Here is a 19,281-nt window from a genome sequence, read left to right as displayed (position 1 = left end):
CATTGTTCAAAAGTTCAAATGAAAACTAAGCAAGTGAGTGAGGGACACATCCACTCTCAACTCACACAAAAGTACTCCAACACTCCCAGCCAACCAATGCCACTGTCAGCCACCAGATCCATCATCTTCACCTTCTGGTTCATCCAGGAACAGATTCTCGAATACATCTTCAATTTCCTTGGTATCAGCAGCTTCATGTTGTTCCCTCTTCTCTCCTAGCTCCCAGTCCTTCAACAAGGTCAGCATCTCAACATGTTCTGGTTTCAAGCTCCGGCGCCGTTCTTCTAGGATCCTCCCTGCTAAGCTGAAACAAGACTCTGAAGAACAAGTGGAAACAGGAACTGACATGATATCTCTGGCCATAATAGCCAGGATAGGATAGGTTAGTTTGTGGTCCTTCCACCACAGAAGAATGTCAAAACCATCCTCATAAGCAGTTATGCAGTCGCTGTCCAAATAGCTTGAAAGTTCAGAAGCAGTAGAGTGAGAAGAAGAACAGACAGTGCCACTGGAAGGACCAGGCAGACCTGATCCTCCAAAAATTACCCCCCAAGCCTGTTTTCTCTTACCAGTGGGTGGGGTAGGACCAGCAACCCTTTGTGACCTGGTTGCACCAAACTTTCTCAAATATTTCTCAAACATTTTATGCAACTTAGTTTTCAAATCAGCATAGTAAGTAGTGTAATCAGTACCAGTATATTCAGTAAGTAAATGGAGGACCCTTTGCATACCTCTCAGCTTAGCTCTAGGGTCAAGAATGAATGCAAATGAGTATAAGAGAGGAATGTCCTTCCAATACTTGAGAAATTTATGCTGCATAGGGTACACAAAGGGTCTAAGATTAACATCTCTTTCACATGCATGCAAATGAGTTGCAATCTCCAGAACATGGTGCAGCACAAGAGGACTGGTAGGATAATAAACACCAGACAGTGTAACAGTAGAGTCATAAAATACTTCCAGGAACTCCAATATTTTCCCAGCCACGTGCCAATGGGCTGGAAACAACAGTGCAGAACCATAATTTGAATTTATGAACACAGAAAATACTTCACTGTAAGGAACCAAGTGTTTTAGCATGAGATAAGTAGCATTCCATCTAACATCCATGTCTAAACCAAATTTTCTAGGTCTCATACCTTTAGCTTCACAGTAGTTTCTAAACATAGCAATTCTTTGATTAGAGGAGTTCAAGAAATTAATTGCAGTTCTAAAATCCTCTATATAAGGTTTGATTCTTTTAGTCCAGATTTGACTATCAGATTAATAATGTGACAAGCACAGCGTTGATGCACAAGACTATAACCAGGTGCAGGATCATCAGGTGCAGGATCACAACCAAGATAACCAGCAAACATGGGTGTCAAAGTTTCCATAGCCTTAGCATTAGAAGATGCATTATCTAAAGTGATAGAAAAGATTTTATCAACCAAGCCATACTCCTCAACAACAGATGCAATGGAAGCAGAAATGTTTTCACCAGAATGCTTAACTTGAATCAACCTAAGACCAACAATCTTCTTTTGCAATTCCCAATCAGCATTCACATAGTGAGCAACAACAGATATGTAATCCTCTTTAGCATTACCAGACCATATGTCAGAAGTCAAAGCAACAGATGCAGAAGCATGCACACAGTTCCTAATCATAGCACGACGTTCAGCAAATAACTTATCCAGATCTCTAGTGGTGGTTCTTCTAGATGATCTAACAAATCTTGGATTATGAGAATTTTTAATATATTCCTCAAATGCATCAGTGTCACCAAAACCAAGAGGAAGATCAAGCCTAGCAATCAATCTACACAGTTCAGTTCTAGCAACAGCAGGATCATAGTTCCAATTATGCAAAGACCCATCAGCATTAAAAGCTAGTCAAGACTGAACCCTAGAAGCATTATCAAGTTTCTGTTTGCAAGATTTTTGGTGCCTAAGAATGTGACCAGTACCAGCAGTAGATCTAGCACTCAACACAGTTCTACACATCTTACATATAGCTCTAACACGCACATCGACACCATTAATCTTCTCATAAACCTCCTCAAAGTCACCCCAGCACTGAGACTTGCGCTTACCAAGTCCAGAAACAGCACCAGAGGAAGGAGTACGAGTACCATTACCATCAGCATTACCATTAACACCAGTGTAGTTGGAGTGGGTGTTGGAGTCCACCGTCCCTGTCCCCGTTGCCCCTGCATCGACGGCATCGACGTCGATCGCCGGCTGTGTCCCGCGGGTGGCGTCATCAAACACCGCAAAGGGGTCACGGCCGTCGTCGTCGTGCTCCGGGGACAGCCCAGCCGCGACCAAGTCATCGTCGCCAGTCACAGGGAACATGGCACCGTCGCCCTGCGAGTCACACACCATGGGGCCCTCGGCCGCGGACGGCTGAACTCCAGCACCGTTCCTCAACGGTGCGCGGCTACGGCTTGGCCGCGGTGCCATTGCCCGTCGTCCGTCTACGCCAAGGCTAGTTGACGACGAGGCATCGGCAGCAGACCTGCAAAGAAAAAGAACACGCAAAGAAGAAAAGGATGAGAAAATCATCCCAAAAACAGAATCAAAACACTGAGAAACGTATAGATCTAGGGGCTAGGGTTAGGGTTACGAATGGGGATGGACTTGCCTGCGCAACCAGAGCCGGATGAGAAAATGATCCCAAAAACAGAATTAAAACACTGAGAAACGTATAGATCTAGGGGCTAGGGTTAGGGTTACGAATGGGGATGGACTTGCCTGAGCAACCGGAGCCCGGCGCCGGAGAAGACGAGGGCCACACAAGGGCAAGACGGGATTAAGAAGGACGGCGAGCGACGGTGGAAGAGAGACGGGGAGGCGGACTCACATGTTCATCGACAAACAGAGGAGAAGGAGTAAAAAGGAAGACGGAGAGGGACTGAGGGAGCAGGGAACTCAGGGAGAGCCGGAGAGGTGATGGAGCGGCGGCGATATCACCGGATCCAAGGACGACGGTCGCACCGGCGACGAAGATGGATCGACGAGAGGAGGCGAAGATGGACCGAGCGGGTGTCGAGTGCGGCTGCGGTTGGGAGGCGAATGGGATTAGGGTTAGGGTGTCGAGTGCGGCTGCGGCCTGCGGTTGGGAGGCGAGGCGAATGGGGTTAGGGTTAGGGTGATGGAGCGGCGGCGATATCACCGGATCCAAGGACGACGGTCGCACCGGCGACGAAGATGGATCGACGAGAGGAGGCGAAGATGGACCGAGCGGGTGTCGAGTGCGGCTGCGGTTGGGAGGCGAATGGGATTAGGGTTAGGGTGTCGTGTGCGGCTGCGGCCTGTGGTTGGGAGGCGAGGCGAATGGGGTTAGGGTTAGGGGCCGGCCGGGGGAGGGGGGGTCTCGGTTATATGGGGAGCCGGGGAGGAGCCGAGGAGGCCAGGAGGGGAGGGGGCCGTTCTTGGGCCGCCGGCCTGCTTGCCTGCTTGCGGGCCGTGCCGTGCCGGCCTGTGGGCCTAGGGTTCGGCCCAAGCACGGCCTGCACCCCGTGCCGTGCCAGCCAGGGCCCATTGACCTTCGGGCCGGGCCAGGCTAGGGCCGGGCCTAAATAGCGGGCTCCGTGCCGGGCTCACGGGCTCGGGCTTTGTGCCCAGATATAGGCACATCCTTGGAGATAAATGTCTTATCCTTCCAGAGATCTTTTAGAAGCATGCAGCTTCGTGTCTACCATCCAGCTAGGGGATGGCTTATCCAGGTCCAGGGCATAGGTAACGAGCGAGATTGGGCCACCCTCCACGAAGCCATCCATGTTGAGAAACTTGCATTGATGGTGCCGTCAACGCGCGGTATTCTTGTGGGTTCGACGAAAACCGGCCGGGGGTGTTGATCACTGATGGAGCAGCCATGGGGCAGCTAGCGGAACAAAAGACAAGTCCAAGCCCGAGTCCTCCGACGAGTAGACCTCACAATGTCGTCCCAGATCCCAGAGTAGCAATCCGTGGAGAAGATGGGCCCAGCAGAAGAGGTTCCTGTTCCTGCTTTGGACAGCGAAGGACATGTGATCGAGTCCTCCACGTGCGGGGCACCTCGGCGGGGAGCGGGCCGTGCTTGTAGACCCACGTGCATAACGACGACTGCCAGAGGCAGAGCATGGCCGCAGGAAGCCCGCGGCGGTGGAAGTCGAAGAGCAGCTCAGCGAGGACGAAGGCGCGTGTCATGATGACGACCCCCTTGCCGCCGGTCCTGTAGCAATCGATCAGAGTACTCGACGCGGATACCGGGGATCTCGGAGAGCGAGGAAGATGAAGATGCGTCGGTGTCGAGGTCCAAGATCAAGTACCACCGGTTGTACGAGTAGGCTGGGCGGTAGGATCTGGGGCATGGAATCTCTCCTCCGCATGCGCGTGCCGGCGGCGCCGTCTTGGCGTTCTCCACCGCCCACAATCCTCAACCCAATAGGAACTTGTTTGGATACTTCAATCCACATCCGTATTGCCGTTTTGTTCGACGCAATTGCTGCGTGAGTTTTGTTAATCGCCGAACAGCGTCCCTATGGAGTTGGTGTTTCTGCATGACTCGATCATGCTATGAATCAGAAAACCGGGTGTACCTATTTTGGCTCCACAAAAAGTTTGCGTTTCACGTGAAATGTGCTCAATTTTTGAGTGAAATCTGTCAGAAGATCATTCTGATGTGAAACCTTTTCCAAATTCCGCTGGCTGGTGTAGTCGGTGACAATCTATAACAATGATGATCTGGCCGTGTCAGATCCAACGGTGGATAATCTCTCTCCGGGATGTGTTTGAAGCACTATATGCTGGCTGTGAGCATACCCAAAACTGTTATCAAACCATCGACCGCCGTCGTCGTGCTTTCTTCTGGACCGGCCGGCGAGGATGTCCGCCACGGGTCTAAGTGCCTAGTTGCCTGGGACAACGTCCGCGCCAGTAAAATGGATGGTGGGCTTGGGGTCAAAGACCTTGAGCTTCAAAACCGTTGCCTACTCATGAAGTTCATCAATAAGCTGTTCTCGGGCGAATCTGTTGCTTGGAAGGATTGGTTGCTCCGCGATGCTGCTTCCTTTGATACCCCTTCCTCTGGGTCCCATAGCTATCTCTGGAAGATCATTAATGATGAGCTGAATACCTACTGTTCCATTACCACTATGGCCCGTTCGCTTGTCTTAAAAATGGCTTGTTCGGCTTCTTTTTTCAGCCAGAACAGTGTTTTCTCTCACAACAATTCAACCGGAACAGTGTTTTTCAGCCAGTTTCAGCCAAGTTTCAGACCAGAGCGCCTCCATCTCCTTCTGGTTCGACCCCTGGCTTCATGCTGGTCCTCTTTGCTCCTCCCATGATGCACACTTTTCCCACACTACCAGGCCTAACGTGTCCGTGCAAAATGTTTTCCAGAATGGGTTTGAATTGTGCTTACATCCTAGGCTCACCAATGCTGCTAGCGCTCAGCTGGACAGCCTTGTCTCTTGTTTACAGGAACTCACTCTCAACGATGATACTGATAAGCGGGTTCTGAAGCTAACTGGAAACCCTATATATACAGCACGGGATGCCTACGCTTCTTTAGACAACTCTCTTGGCTCGCCTGATATACACGGAAGCCACACATCTGGAGGGCGCGAGTGCTGAACAAACTAAAAGTCTTCACCCTGGTTGTACTTCAAAGATAGGTTGAGCACAAGAGCTAATCTTCACTCCAAGCATGTTGTGGATAACGGACAATAATGTCAGCGCTGTTCAGCTTTGCTCGAAGATCGCCATCATGTGTTCTTTACCTGCACGGCCAGTGCAGATCTCTGGGAGAGAATCGGACTGACTGCTGCTGCTGCCTCCTATTCGGATACTGAAATCTGGAGCTATAATGTGCGTGCTGGCCTTGATGCAAACATGTTGCCCTTCGTGCTTATGACGGTACTATGGCGATTTTGGGATGCAAGGAACGGGGAGATCTTTAGGAATGAGCGGTCTGTTAGGATGCTGTGGTGTGTACCTTTCTGTGACCGTAGGATCGGGTAAGCATCCTCATCTTTTCTGTTGACCCACCTAAGTGGGTAGACGCCAATGCCGTCGGTGTAGTAGGAGTCGTCCAGCGCGGTGGAGAGAAGTCCAGTGGCGCCGGCGGAGAACCTGCAGGGGCGACGGCGGTGGTGGGGCACATCCCAGCGCTTCCAGCACTACTTTAGATCGGTTTTAGGGTTTCTCTATTGAGTGGGTGATGGCTCCGATGAACCTCGTTGTCCGAGCCCTTACCCCCCCCCCCCCCCCTTTCTTTTATGTGTGCTGTGCGACAGGAACTCACCAACCGAATTAGGGTTAGGCTCCCCCGATCAGGGAGCAGAGATAAGGGCCCAATAGGCCGGTGGAGATCAACTAACACGGTCTAGCAGCCGCTCGGTGATCTCGAGAGTTTGTGATGATTTTGTAATATGGCGCAAGCGCCTAAAGGGCAATCTTGTAACCAGTCTCAATGGCTGGCGCAATTACCTCCTCTCTTGTAACGATACTGCCCATTCCTCTTATGTGGAATGATAGTTAATATATTGTGGCGGGGAATCTCTCCCCTCCGTTTGGTTTAAAAAAAGGCACTTCTGTTGCATCTTATTGTTCATATATTGTTGTTCCAATAAAAACATGTGGATAATATCCAGTATATCGAACGGAGGATGCAAACACAAACGATCACAAAACTCCCGTCTCACACAAGATCCAGATTTCCTTATTCCACAAAATTCAGTCCATAAAATTGAAAAGGAATAATACAAGATACAGTGGCCAAAAAAAAAATTAATGCATGACTCCAACAATAATTTCTTCTATAAATATTATTCAGCAGGCAATTTTTCTTTGAGGTACTTGAGAATTGCTTTCGTTCCTCGCTCCAACAGAGTTCGTCTTACGCTGCACAAGAAAGCAACAGGAGGCTAAGCATATTGTAACGTTGATCAATGTGTCTGTCAACTATATCTTTCCTTTTTATTTCGGGTTTTTTGTTTTGTTCCAAGGATTTATCCCATAGCACCAACAATCATATGATGGCTATCATGTGTGTTTCTGTAATTTTTGGTGGAACCACGCTGCTACATCCCGGGTTCCTTTATTAACACAGGTATCATCAAATCACAGCTCGAGGTTACATTCTTACCTTCTTAGTGGATTTCCATCCAGTTTCAACACTTGCAAGTTAGTTTAGTTAGCTTCAAGTAATCCCTGCAGAAACAAGCATCCATAAATACAAGATCCAGCTACATTGAGAAACATATATACAATACAACTCATAAGCAGGAAGAGTTGTCCAGAACATCTATATTATAGAACAGCGTGCGGAAATAGATACTAGATACATGAAATAAAAGACTAAAAATGAGGAAAAAAAAACATACCAGCTCTGCTTTTTTTTAGCATAACATACCAGCTCTGCTAGGAGTGCTGTTATATTGCTGTCTGACAGATCAAGCTCAATGAGAGCAGTGAAATTCTTGATGCCCTGTTTATGTGTAGTTTAGCCGCCTCTGCCGCGGCACACACCTGATCACGCGGACGCCAATGCCGCCACGCTCCATCGGGAGAGGCCCATCACGCCACCAAAAGCACGCCTGAGCAGTGGTAGGTTCTTGTTTAGTTTTGGTAATTGAGTGACAATTTAGGTGGACTAATATTGTTTATGTGAGAGTACACAGGTTATTAGTCCAAGGTACATGTGTGTGAGCAATATGAAAGGATCAAGATGCCTAAGAGAGAGGGTGAATTGGGCTTCTCTAAAATTCTTGCGGAAATTTAAACCCTACACTTAGCCTATGTTCACTCCCTTGTGCCTAAAAGTGTGTCTATGATTCTACACACACAAAAGTTTTGCACCTTAGGTTTCAATCCTACACTAGCATGACAATTCTAGGAATGTAATTACAAGAATTAAAATGCTCAAAATAAATGCTTAAAGTAAAGAGTAGGAAGAGGAACGCAGCTGAAAGCATCTAAGCCCCTAGTTGGGTTTCGATGATTGATGACGACATAAATTACTATGACTAGTTTGAGTTAGGTCATAGTAATGGTGATTGTTTGGGCACTATGGTTTTCATGCCCATATCGATGGAAATCGTTTTGGTTTTCAAAGGATTGGCGACAAGATTAAGAACGGACTAGTTCTAAGTGCGGTTTGATGTTGGAGAGGCACTTAGAGTAGTTTAGGACTTTGTTTTTTCTTTGGCCGTACTATTAAGGGGGGCATGAATGGGTAGCTTGACCTAGGTGAGACAAATGGCTTTGGTGTGGTGCACACTTATCAAACTTAGTACTAGGTAGCTCAGGTGAAGCCCAAAGATCATTTGGAAGAAACTTCGTTCAAGAAGCGTCGCGATCCAGAATGAAATGAGGCATGTTTCATTGACTGGACGCTGTCCTGGATGATGCGGCGCATGTCTCGGGGAAGTGGAAATCCCGGCGAAGACGATGTAGAGTGCGTTGTACGCCTTCGTGGCCGTCCTCGTGCACCGCGGCGAGGATTTCCTAGAGCAGCGGCGATGTCGGTGGGATGTAGAGGCAGCCGTCGAGGACGGTCCACGGCGCAGCGCGGGTGCCCGCGGTGATCTCGTCCTTGATGGCGACGAGGGCGGGGTCGGAGGCGTGGACCTGGCGTAGGCGGTCGATGAAGTCAAAGCGCGGGCCGGAGACGGCAAGGATGGCCCAGTCCTTGGTGTCATGGCAAGAGAGAGCGTCGGCCATCATGTTCAGGACGCCCGGTTTGTACTCGACGACGAAGTCGAAGCCCAGAAGCTTGCCCACGCAGTGATGCTGGGGGATCGTGAGAGGCACTGGGCGAGGAGAAACTTCAAGCTATAGTGGTCCGTTCGCATCATGAATCGATGGCCCCACAGGTACGGGCGCCAGTGGCGGATGGCGTGGATGAGGCCGATGAGTTCCCGTTCGTAGGCGGCGAGTGAGTGGTGGCGCAGCGCGACCGGGCGGCTAAAGTAGGCGATGGGGTGCTTGTCTTGGAGGAGGACCGCCCCAAAGCCATGTGTCGACGCGTCGCACTCGACGACGAACGATCGGCCGAAGTCCGGGAGAGCCAACACCAGCGCCGAGGTGACCGCGGCTTTGAGGGCCGTGAATGCCGCGGTGGCCTCGTCGGTCCACGTGAACCCCTCCTTCTTCAGAAGAGCCGTGAGGGGAGCTGCAATGGCGCCGTAGTCGTGGACGAATTTGTGGTAGTACCCTACGAGGCCCAAGAACCCCCGCACCGCGCGCGCCGAGCGGGGTTGGGGCCAGTCGAGGACCGCCTGCACCTTGGCAGGATCCATGGCGACGCCTGCCTCGGAATTGACATGGCCGAGGTAGGAGATGGAGTCGACGCCGAAAGCGCACTTCGAGCGCTTGATGAAGAGGCGGTGTTGGCGTAGCATGGTGAGGACCGCGCGGAGGTGCCGGAGGTGATCCGCCCAGGAAGTGTTGTAGATGAGAATGCCATAAAAAAATACGAGCACAAACCGTCGGAGGAAGGGTCACATAACGTCGTGCATGAGCGCCTGGAACATGGCTAGGGCGTTGCACAGCCCGAACAGCATCACCACGAACTCGTAGAGGCCATCGTGGGTGCGGAACGCCGTCTTGGCGATGTCGTCCGGCCTCATGCGGACCTAGTGGTAGCCCGAATGCAGGTCGAGCTTGGTGAAGAATTTGGCGCCGTGGAGCTCATCGAGCAGCTCGTCAACGACCGGGATGGGGAAGGCGTCCTTGACGGTGATGGCGTTCAGGGCACGGTAGTCGACGCAGAAGCGCCATGACCTGTCAGCCTTCTTGACGAGGAGGATCGGGGAGGAGAACGTTGAAGAGCTTCGGCGAATGAGCCCTTGGTCCAGCATGGCCGCACATTGGCGCTCCAATTCATCCTTGTGCAGCGTCGGATAGCAATAGGGCCGGACGGCCACGGGCTGTGCCCCCGGCACCAGGGTGATGCTGTGGTCGCGGCCTCGAGGTGGGGGCAGTCCGTGGGTCTCGGCGAAGAGCCCACTGTGGTCGCGCTGATGCCAGGGGCTGCCGGCCTGCCAGGCCGTGCCAGCACACCTCGCGTGCGTGGCGCCTGAAGGTCAGCGTGCGCGCGCTGAAATCCCACACGATCGGGCCCAATGTGGCGAGCCACTAGGTGCCAAGGACCACGTCGTAGCCCGCGAGCGGCATGACGAAGAGGTCGGCGAAGAACATGTCGCCGCCGATGGAGAGCGTGGCCTGGCGGATGACGCCAAGGCACGCGACTCGTTCGCCGTTGGCCACCGTAGCCGTGAGTCGGGGTCGGCGTTGGAGGGGCAGCCCGGAGCGGTGTGCGGCGGCCTCGGAGATGAAGTTGTGGTTGGATCCCGAGTCGAGGAGGGCGGTGAGGGTCGTGTCGCCCGGAGCGACCGGGACATGCATCGTGTCGCTGAACGCCACGCCGGCGATGGCATGCAGGGAGTAGTGGGGCGTCTCCTCGGTGGTGTCGTCCCCGACGGTCTCGGAGGCCTCCGCGTTGTCATCTTCCACCACGCCATCAAGGAGGAAGAGGTGCTTGCAGACGCGGTTGTGGCCCCGGGTGAATTTCTCGTCGCAGTTGTAGCAGAGACCGAGGCAGCGCCGCTCCTCCTGCTCCGCCTGAGTGAGACGCTTGATCGTCCGGCCCTCCACCGTGACCGTGGGCTGGGCGACCGCTTTGGGCGCTGGCGGCGCCGGCAGCGCGAGGCGAGGCGCTAGCGGAGGAAGAAGACCTCGGGGCGCCGCTCGCGGCGGAGCCACCGCATACTGCTCCTGGAGTTCAAGCTTGCACGCCAGGCTCATGGCCCCAACGAGGGTTTGCGGATTGTGAACCTCGACGTCGAGGCTGAGCGGCGGCTGAAGTCCTCCGGTGAAGAGTTGCACGCGTTGAGCTTGTTCGAGCGGTCCCGCCCGGGGGAGGAGCGCTTGAAAGCGATCCTGGTATTCCGCCATGGTGCTGGTGCGCTTGCACTCGGCCAGCTCGTAGAGAGGGTTGAAGCGCAGCGGTGGCCCGTAGCGGAGGTGAAGCAGATCCTTGAAGCGGCGCCAGGATGGGATCCCCTCGTCTTGTTGAACTTGGATGTACCACATCTATGCGCCGTCCTTGAGGTTGTAGGAGGCCATCCACACCTTCTCCTCCTCGATGATGCGATGTTGATGGAAATACGACTCGCATCTGTTAATGAAGATCAGGGGATCTGTCTTGCCATCATACCGCGGAAAGTCCATCTTTTGGAATCGCGGGGGCCAGTCCTGATGATGCTCGCTGGTGCCCGATCCGCTGGCGGAGGAGGACGGCGGCGGTGGCTTGGGGTCGGCGGCCAAACGCTGGATCGCCTGGGAGTTGGCCTCGACCGAGGCCTACAGCGTCTTGACGGCGGTGGCCAGGGTATCCAAGGTGGCCTTGAGGTCGGCATTGTCGCCCATGGTGGCCGAGCGAGGCGTGGGGGACGACGTGGAGGCAGAGTGCGGCGACGGCGGAGAAGTGGAACAAACAGGCAAGGAACGCCGGGATCATGATACCAGATTGTCAAGGGCCTCAAGCCCTAGGGTAGGAGGACCTTGACTACGTAGATCGTAGTCGCGATCCGTGACTTAGGGTGAGGTTTTGCCCCTCTTCGCCTAGCTTGTTTGGAGAAGAGAGAAAGAGAGATTAGATGATAATATATTGCTTAATTCCTTCCTAGTCTGCGTACAAGAATATATAAGCCTTGAGGCTAACAAACTCAGAGCTAATTGCTCCTCAATCTAAGGAACCGACCTATTATTTCCATCTAACCACTAGTCAGTTCCACCTGACCCGCGGGCGACGGCGTGGCTGCTGCGCGTTCTGCGGCCCGGCGTACGTCGCGGGCGCGACGTTTCCTTGTGTAGGAGCGGCCCCACATGACAACATGATACATGTGCATATATATAAATATATAAATAGATATTCCTCGGATGACAGCATCTGCTCAGACTATTTGGCAGCACACCAGCTCTTTGCACACTTGGCATCAACAGCCAGGTCGACTTTCAAAATGTTGGTTCCGTAGAAAGGTTTGGACATACACTCCACCACTATAGCCTTGGCCACCTCAGCAGATTCTGAAGGCCCTTCCAGTATCAATTCATCATGCACCTGACATGCAAACATTGCAACCAATGTTATCCAAATGATGTTATCGAATAGTTATCTGTCAGCTTCACTTCTGTTTACATCAAAGGAAACACAAATACTGGCTTGCCCATCTTTTAAGACGTAATAAAGTTGTCAGCCAGAATGCATTGTATTATAAAAAAGAAGAGAAGACGAACCTGCAACAAGAGCCTCCAACCAAGCTCCTTAAGGCGGGCATTCCTTTCGATCTCAAGCATGGCACACATAACAAAGGAAAATTATTGTGCTGGATATTCTTCAACTTTTTGGAGATGCCTCGGGGTTGAGAACAAATGTGCAAAAAAGCAATGGCTTGCCCATCCAGTGTTCGGAGGATACAATCACCATACAGGAACATCTCCTCTGTCAACTATCAGATTTCCCTTGCAAATATCTTGGAGCTCCCGCTTTCCTTGCGGAAACTGACAAAGCAGCAAGTTCAGCCAATCATTGATTGGATCGCTTTGATCGACTTCCGGGCTGGAAAGCGGATTTGCTCACAAAGGCTGGGAGAAAGATTTTGGTTCAGTTTGTGCTCACTTCCATGTTGGTATACTTGGCTATGGCAATGGATCTTCCTCCCTGGGCTCTTAAAGCTATCAATAAAAATTAGAAGAGGTTTTCTTTGGAGAGGCAGAAGGGACGCAAAGGGGGGACACTGCCTGTTGGCCTGGCCTAAGGTTACTTGGTCATCTGCAGGAGCTGGGATGGGCTCTCCGGATGCGTTGGTTGTGGCTGTAGAAAACTGAACTTGATAAGGCCCTGGGTGGCTTTCCAAATCCAAGTGCACCTTGCGGTCAAAGCTTTCTTTAGAGTGGCCATTGTCTCAGAGGTCGGCAATGGCAAGAACACAATTTTCCGGACCGACAGGTGGCTGCATGGCCAGAGCCTGGATCAATTAGTGCATACTCTTTTTGGATCAGTCAACAACAAAACAAGGAAAAAGACAGTGTATGAAGCCATTACCGAGATGAAATGGGTGCAGGGCACACGGGGTGCCATTACAGTACCCGTGTTGACAGAATATGAAGTTTTGGGACCTTCTCTTGGATTTGACTTTGCAACCTGAAGTAGATCATGCTCATATGACAATTCTCTAGTTCAGGAGTGTACTCTGCTAAATCTGCATATGAGGGATTTTTTATTGGGGCTGTACAGTTTGGGCCTTGGGAGAGAATCTGGAGGAGCTGGGCACCAGGCAAATGCAAGTTCTTCATGTTGTTAGTGGCACACAATAGGTGTTGGACTGCAGACCGTCTTGCTAAAGGAGGTCTGCCCCATCCTGAACGCTGCGCTTTGTGATCAAGCTGAGGAAACGATTGAACATCTACTGATCTCATGTGTCTTCTACCGGCAAGTATGGTACAACATTCTACATAAGGTCGGCCTGCAGGACCTCTCCCTCCAGCCTGATAACAACTCCTTTGATGGATGGTGGGCAAGCACAAATTCTGGTGTTGATGACCAGACTAAAAAAAGGCATCAATTCCATCATCATTCTGGGAGCTTGGCCATTTGGAATTACTGCAATCGCTGTGTGTTTGATGGGATTCAACTGAGCCTAAATAGTGTTCTGGTTTCAGTAAAAGATGAGTTTCTCCTGTGGAGTTTGGCCGGAGATTGGGGAATATCCAATCTCCTTGCTCTAGAGCCAGCTAATGTGTGAGTTCCTCTCTAGTGGTCTCGGGTCAAGTGTGAAAAGTGAGAGACACCATTAGATGTAAAAGGGTGTGTGTGGCTCTATGGGTTTCTAAACCCACTCCTTTATTCTTCTTAATATAATGATACGCAGAGAAAAAAAAAATAAAAAATTATTGCACCTTCTTGATGGATGGATCTTCAAAGAAAGGAGCAAACTCCATCAGGACACCCCTTCCACCATCTAGAACATCAACCCAAATGCAAGTTTTGCCATGTCCAAAATCAGCTGCCTGTACATCAGAATTTGCTGAATAGATGCTAAAGCATATTACTTCTCCATGACCAACTGGTGTCTTTTCTTTGGCATCAATATCTGCTACCTGCAGAAACATTATACTCAAATAACTACACTGGAGTTCACTTTTGAGCATTGCTTGCCATCATAGAAGTAGACAATGAGCATATTAGCTCACTAAACTAAGGAAGCTGATACAGACTACAACCTTCAGCATTACATATGATATCTGACTTCAACTCATGCATTGCCTTTGGCAGGTTTTGATACATTAATGAGGAACATATACCAAACACATGGTTCAGCATACAGAGCCCCAGGATTTAAAATCTATCACCATCAGAAGTTTCTTGTAACAACTATGGAATTGGAACAAACACTAAAGTAATTCATGACAGATGACAACTCACAGTAAAAAGATATCACTCAGCTAAACCTAATACTTACAAAAAATGGAACATTTTGTGTCTTTGTGAAACAAATGGTTTTGCCTAGATGAATAAGGATGGACAACCTGACCACTCCATAGGAGCAAATAAATCAAGCAACCAAGCAGGGTTCCTTTTTACCTCTGTGTGACATGCATGAATAAAGCTCTTGTACTTTGTAGTGAGCAGTTTAACAATGCTCCTAGCTGACTCGATATTGTCAACTACCAAAACTTTGTCGTAGATGCTAGCAAGTGCCTTCCGTGCTTTCAAAGATTCCTCAGAGAAGGCTGCTTTAGTTGGCAAAGGTGAAACCACCTTTTTTACCACAAGTTTCTTCTCCTTGTTGTCATCACCATCATGAACTTCATCATCAAGCTCCAAAATTACCTCTGTATTAGGTTTATCAAGCAAAGGATCCTCTGCTGGTGCATAGTCACGCCAAGGAATCTCCACCTTAGAGGCTCTAGGCATGCTCAAACACTTGGGACTATCATTAACAACACTTATTGGAGCTGGCACTGATTGCACAGGCTGATTTACCATCCTATGCCTGACCAGTTCTCAATCATCACCATGTCTATTCATTGATTTGGATGATACACGATCTCTCAGGTTCTGCAAGTAAGGGTAGTTCAAACCCCTGCGATCTTCAGAGAGACCATCTTGTACATTTCCAGCCAATAGAGTGCTTCCCATATAGATGTTATTTGTGACATTGTTGGCAGTTTTGAGATAGAACAGCCTCCAGGTCTCTTGAACCCATTCTTGTGTAATATTCCTCACGTTTAATTTGGGATAGAATTGAAGCTTGAAACCACTGCTTCCTCGAACTGCCACATCTGAGCTATGAGAATAGTCCTGCTCCTGCCTGTCAGTCAAAACGATTGCCAGAGTTAGAAATCACCAAGTAACATGAAATTCCTAAGTCCCTGAAAAATGCCTAAAGGGGAACATTTCAGAGTGTGAATAGATTTCAAGGTACAATGACAAGCTTAAGTGTACCACTATTAGCTGGCAGCGTACAGATAGGTCAGAACAGAGCAATATCATGGGACACTAGGATGTGACACCGTGTTCCCTTGCCTAACACAGAAACCGGCACATCCTGTGATTAGTTGGCAGAGACTCTATTTACAGTGGCCAGGACATGGGGTTAATTAGTTGCAAATGAAAGAAGAGAGCTCCCGAGACAGTCTAAACCACAGCGGTAGACGCAAATCCACCTAGAACAGCACAAGCATCATTCCCGACCCGACACAGGCACACAGCTAAGCACCGCGTAGAGAACGCCCACTTCACATAGTCCGAAGACCGAAGGGGGCATTTTAACGACCTCCGAAGGCCACAACGAACAACGAATTACTTTAGTGTTTGTTCCAATTCCTTTAGGTGCATACCATTGAAAGATCTCATCTTTTGCTATGTACCATCAAAAGATACATTCTTAGGCTCTTAGCTATGTAGCATCAAAAGATCACTTCTTTTGGAAATTTACCATTTTCCATCAAGTTAGCTAACACCGGCTGCTCACCGTGAAGGGCTGCGTTATGTGTCCATCACCGTGATGCTGCCATGCTGCCGCCCAGGGATGCCCGCCTGTGGCTCCTCGAGGTCTGGCTGCATCAACGACTATGCGTGGTTGCATCGCGGCGGCGGCGGCGGCTCCCGACCGTTAGCGTCGTTTGACAGGAGGCTCGTCGAGGATAGCACCGGATAGACCATGACGCTGCCGCTAGAGGACCAGAAGTCGATCCTGCTGGCATGGCGCGGACGACGACAAAGACCCTGCTCCTCCTCCGCCCCCGCCTGTCACCTCCTCTTCCTGTTCGTCGTCATCGTCCTGTCCTGCCTGCTGGCGAGCCCGGCTGAGCTGGATGATGGGGAGCCCGCCTGCTGCTGTCCCGTCATTGGAAGAGAGGATGGGATTGGGTTCGGAAGTGAGGAGGTGGAAGTGGTAGTCTCTCCGCTCCGCAGCAGGGTAACGAGTAGGAAGGAGCTAGGAGGAAGAGTTGGAGAGGACCGCGTCTGGCCTGGCTGGGGTCGTCGGAGCTCAGCCATGGCATCCCTATCTGCTGAACCAAAGTAGCGAGCGATGGATAGCCTGGCCATAGCACAACAGTCCTTCACGGTGAGCAGCCGGCGTTAGCTAATTTGACGGAAAGTGGTAAATTTCCAAAAGAGGTGATCTTTTGATGCTATATGTAGCCAAGAGTGACTTTTAATGTTACATAGCAAAAGATGAGATCTTTCGATGCTATGCATCCAATTTTCCCATGACTCAAACACGAAATAAGAGCGATTCGGTGCCACGGCAACTACCTCCTGCATCCGGAACTCGCCGGCGGCGGCGAGGCGAAGGACGACGACGACGACAGCCATGGGGGCGCCGCCGAGCCTTGGCGCCGCAGCAGGGGCCCCGGCGCCACCTGCGCCACCACCATCGACGCCACGGACCGCCTCATGTTGGACCCCGCAAGGCCGCCGCCGGCCAAGCACCGAGGCCGCAGCGGGGCGCCGTCTTCTCGCGGCGGGAGAGCGAGCAGGTGGAGGGGACGCTCGTCCGCGGCGCGGACTAGCGGGAGGAGGACGGCGAGAGCATTAGGGCGCCAGCGCGGTGCGGGGAGCCGCCTATTGTGGAGCCCCGGGGGAGTGGAGGCGGTGGCGATTTTGGTCCTGTCTCGATCTTGTTCTATTTGGTATATATTGATCCTGTCTTTTCTCGTTTGGGTCTCGAACTCTCTGATTTCTTCTTGGTCTATTTGGTATATATCGTGAGGACTCCTGATCTGTCTCGTTTAACCGCCTACGTGGACTCATGCTAGAAGAAAACAGGAGACGGAGACCGGTCGACAACAAAATACCATATTCTGTAGCCGGACCAAAACTCCCGAGCCCGAGCGCACCATGGTAGCAGCCTCCTTCCATCGGAGGCGGCGGCTCCTCCTTCCATCGGTAGCAGCCGCGGCTCGTCCTCCCCCGTGCGCCCTCGCCTCGCGTGGATGTGGTCCGGCGTCGGCGCGGCTCGACCCGCACGCACGGCTCCCCGGCGGCGACGCTCACCGCCTCTGGGGCGCCGGCCCTCCATGGCCACCTCGGGACCTCGACGGCAGCGCCCCACGGCCCCACGTCCTTTTCCACGGCGAATGGGGCAGCGGCCTCCTGCTTCCTATGGCAGCGCTGAGATTCGCCAGCACCCCATGCTCTATCCGCCGCCGTACGCGACCGCTGCAGTGCAGAACTCGCTCCGTCCGCTGCCCTCGTAACCCATTCCATCCATCGGCGGTCAACCTGTCGCCTCTGGCCACCACCGAGCTCTTCACGTCGTTCGTTCTGCCGTCGTACGTCGCCGACCAGTTCATGCTCCCCTGCGCCCGTGCGAACCTCCCGGAGGAGCCGAGGGAGTCGTCGCCGCCGCCGGTGGCCCCGTCCTTGCTGACCGCGGCTAACGCCACCACCATTCTTCTTCCTGGCGTTGCGCCGGCGCTGCTTTGGCGCGCTGCCGCCGGAGTAGAACTGTAGAAGGCGTCCGCCGGCGTTGAGCACGGCGGCCACGCCGGAGAGCTGCTGCTTCTGCGGCGGCGGTGGGAGCGCGACGGGGAGGAACGCGGTGAAGCGGCGCGGTCATAATGTAGAATTCTTGTAAATATTATTGGTGAAAATTCTAGTAAATATTGTGAGTATTGTTGTAAACAGAATTCTCGTAAACATGTTGTAACTTCCGATCATTCTTGTTAGTTTTTGTCGTCAACCATAATAAAAAATTCTCGTAAATACTTATATTCATAGTACCAATTTTTATCGTAAATATCAATGCAAGTTATGTCAATAGAGAATTCATAATATGGAATTGTGGTAGATATTATTTTTAGAGTTCAAATTGTCGTAAATATTTTTTGCCAAAATTGTCTTAAATATTATTAGTGCATGTTCTCGTAATTCACATTCAAGGTTGATTCTCGTAAACATAGTTGTCAAATTCAGAAGGATAGCAAGACATAGATTATAGTAAATCACAATCAATGGCATATATTTTCTAGTAAATCATTTACTTTAAGACGATAGGTTTGTATTTGCTTTTAGTATTCTCGTAATACTTGCATGCATGGCACTAGCCGTACAGTACACCAGCATGTGTATTCTCGTAACACATCTGTACACGCTTGCATGCATGGCCCCGTGTGAAGCCGTCATAATTATTCCAAATATCCAGCGTCATTAATTACGGCAATTACCTGCAGCCTTGATCCCGCATGCATGCAGCCGGAAGAGGAAAGCAGTAACGCGCTTTGGGCTGGCTGGCTCGATCGGATGGGGCATCAGGGTGCGGTCAGTTGGCCTGGCTACAAAATAAGGTATTTTGTAGCTAGCTACTGAATATCCGGCAATTTCATCTTCAGACAAATTTTCAGCAATGACCTACAGACACCCAGTCACGAGAACATCAATACTTAACACAATAAATATGCTCTCTATAAAACCAAGCAATAACACATTCCAGTACTCACCCTAAGGGCCATCTTCTTTAGTTTATTCATTGCAGAAAACTGTTTCAATCTGGTTAAAACAGCAGAATCCAGAGGTTTGTCAGGAGCCACTCCATCTACACAAACCCAGGGATGACCTGCCAAAATGAAGACGGGTCATTTGAGAGGACTTATGACAATGAATCTAGATGGACAACAGAATGTTCTATAGTAAAGCGGGATGCTTCACCCAGTTAGATGATCAACAGAATGTTTTCTATAGGTGGTAGTGGTATTTGTGCCTCAGAAATCCTATGCACTTACATAGATCTTCATGTGC

The 19,281-nt window shown here is 50.9% G+C and overlaps 2 pseudogenes; both read right to left on the bottom strand.

The window, feature by feature from the left end:
- Positions 1 to 3,558: 3,558 nt before the first annotated feature.
- Positions 3,559 to 6,482, bottom strand: LOC136466322 (uncharacterized; annotated as a pseudogene).
- Positions 6,483 to 6,599: 117 nt separating this feature from the next.
- On the bottom strand, positions 6,600 to 17,660 carry LOC136468045 (DNA polymerase I B, mitochondrial-like; annotated as a pseudogene).
- Positions 17,661 to 19,281: the final 1,621 nt, after the last annotated feature.

This window comes from Miscanthus floridulus, chromosome 7 (genome assembly GCF_019320115.1).
Source record: "Miscanthus floridulus cultivar M001 chromosome 7, ASM1932011v1, whole genome shotgun sequence".
Classification (NCBI taxonomy): Eukaryota; Viridiplantae; Streptophyta; class Magnoliopsida; order Poales; family Poaceae; genus Miscanthus; species Miscanthus floridulus.
This window is presented reverse-complemented; position numbering and strand designations above follow the sequence as displayed.